Source organism: Ambystoma mexicanum, chromosome 6p (assembly GCF_040938575.1).
Source record: "Ambystoma mexicanum isolate Mex_15411 chromosome 6p, UKY_AmexF1_1, whole genome shotgun sequence".
Lineage (NCBI taxonomy): Eukaryota > Metazoa > Chordata > Amphibia > Caudata > Ambystomatidae > Ambystoma > Ambystoma mexicanum.
The window spans coordinates 643279553-643282133 of record NC_090935.1 but is presented as its reverse complement, the minus strand read 5'-3'; the positions used below and the strand labels follow the sequence as shown (position 1 = coordinate 643282133).

The 2581-nt window shown below is 50.7% G+C and overlaps 1 pseudogene; it reads left to right on the top strand.

The window, feature by feature from the left end:
• Positions 1–221: 221 nt before the first annotated feature.
• Positions 222–362, top strand: LOC138512407 (small nucleolar RNA SNORA49; annotated as a pseudogene).
• The last annotated feature ends 2219 nt before the right edge of the window (positions 363–2581 follow it).

Genomic DNA, 2581 nt, shown 5'->3' with positions numbered 1-2581 from the left:
GGCATGACCCGGTAATTGCCCATTCCATGGACCCAGTAAAATTTCATTAATGGCGGCAGCCGTGCCCTTAATAAGGGCACGGCTACAGCCAGCCTCGTAATGAGGCCCACAGAGTTCTTTTTATTCAAGAGAGTGCACTCATTGGGCCTCATTACGACTTTGGAGGTAGCCATGTCCTTAATAAGGGCATGGTTGCCTCCAAAATCGTATCTGGGTCCGGGTTCCCTGAATGGGGAAATACCGGGCCATTCCGACTTTGGAGGGCCCGGTATTTCCTCCTTCAGGGAACCAAGACCCGGTCCTTCCCCATTCCCATTTGAGCCCCCATAGGGCTCAATGGGAATGGGAAGGGAGCTAACAACGGGCCTGTTAATAACGGGCCTGTTAATAACGGGCCCGTTGTTAGCTCCCTGGTCCCCTCGCGGGACCCGCTCTGGACGTCTAGTAAAACCAGATGTCCAGAGCGGGTCCCACGAGGGAACCTCGTAATAGAGCAGAATGGGATTAACGACGCCGGCACCATTACCGGCACCGTTAATCCCATTCCGCCCTTCTTGTAATGAGGCCCATTGTCTATGAGTGTGATGTCTTCTTGTGGACAGAACAAGTACTTTTTGCGTGTGTAGCAAAGACTTATAATTCTTTGGCAGCAGAAAAAGATTATAGTCAGTGTCTTTTCAATCAGTGTGTCACCTTTTTGTGGGCTGACCAAATAACTGCTCCTTGCAAAGTTGCAAACCAAGTGTTAGAATTCTTGTTAGACAGGAAAGTGCATTTAGTGTCTGTAACTGAATGTGTCATATTTTTGTGGCCAGACCAAATACTTGTTGATTGTGTAGAAAATTCTTATAATTCTTTGGAGGAAGGAGGATATTCTGTTCAGTGTCTTTAATTTAGCACATAGAGCCTCATTACGAGTTCGTTGGAAATTCGGCTGTAAATCCGCTGATGCAAATTTACCTTTACCGCCGTGCATCAGGGCAGAATCTCTTCCAAATTACAGCCTGGCATGCACATGCACACAGCAATGGCGGTAATGGTAAATCCGCCTCACAGAGTTACCACTGAAAACCCTGTTTGCGGAATTACCATTGCTGCCATGGCAGTCCACGGACATTTCTCCAGTAGTAATTCTGCATGCGGAAATTGGTCATCGCTATAAAAGGAAATTCCACAGTGGCGATTTTGAAAAACACAATCCATCAAATATCTTGAGATAGGAGTGCCATCGAGACCCCGAGCCAAGGGCAAACATGTCCACAGGAAAGGGCAAATCCAGGGTGTGTGATATGAGGCAGCGGAAGCCAAAATTCAGCAAGCAGGAGCTCACAGTGTTGGCAGAGCAAGTGATTGCCAATCCATCTCACAGGAAGACCAGCCAACAGCGCAAAAACTACATATGGGCAAAAGTCCGGGACAAGATGGTGGCTGTAGGGCACGTCCAACGTGACGTAGAGGACATGAAGAAGAGGTGGAATGACCTAAAGTCCAGGGTCAGAACCCTCATTGCAATCACCGCCGGGAGACCGCTGCTGCTGGAGGTGGCACAGAAGACCCCTGCTACTGACACCGTGGGAGGAGATGGTCAGTGGGATACTGCACATGGTCGAGATCGAGGGAGTGGGCACAGCAGAGCTAGGAGCCAGCAGCCAAGCTGAATGTGGTAAGTACCACAGTGACACATGCAACAATGACTGCACAACCCTGCAGACAGAAAGCAATCAAAACCCCTGTGAGGCACTAGGCCGCACTGACAGCAACCAGTGACCACCGGATCCCCCCTCACATGACATGACACCCATGCACTGCCAACATAGCCACCATGCAACCATGCAATTTATCCATGCCCATGGATGCACAACAGTTGATAATTGCGTCTCAGCCACATGCACCTCGGCTGCCATGGCCCATGTACAGACACATTGAGGAGCACACATCTGACAACATGCCCACCTGACCCAAACATGATCAAATACACTCCACCCACCTGACTGCAACACCAGATATCTGCCACCAACAGTCCAGACGCACCACGGCACAGGGCAGTCCATGGCCCAACTAATCCCTTTGATGCACCTCCAAATCTAGCAGGCCAACCCACACCTGACCATCCATATGCAATGAATGCCATGTACACATTGGCTGACAGATAATGCCAGCCCCCCTCCCCCCACTGGAGGCACAACAAGCAGTGATGACAATGTACAAGTGACAGTGAATGTTGTTCCCCAAAGCACATCACCAACAATGTGTTAACGTATATGTCAATTTGTCCCAATAGGAACCCAAGACACCGAGGAAATTTCCTTGGAGGCTGGACCTTCCAGGACACCAGCAACAACCACTGGCAGCAAGCAGCCAGGCCAAGGCAGTTCAGGGAGTGGGAGTGTGGCCACCCAAGAAGAGGCACCAGTCCACCAGGCCACCGACAGACACTCCTGCCATCCTGACAGACAAGCCCACAGGGCCAACCCAGACCCCATGTATGCAATCTGTGCCACCAAGAAGAGTCCAGGACAATGCCACATCAGGCCTGACTGCAGACGCACAGGGTGAGGATGAAAGCCAGCAATCAGAGCAG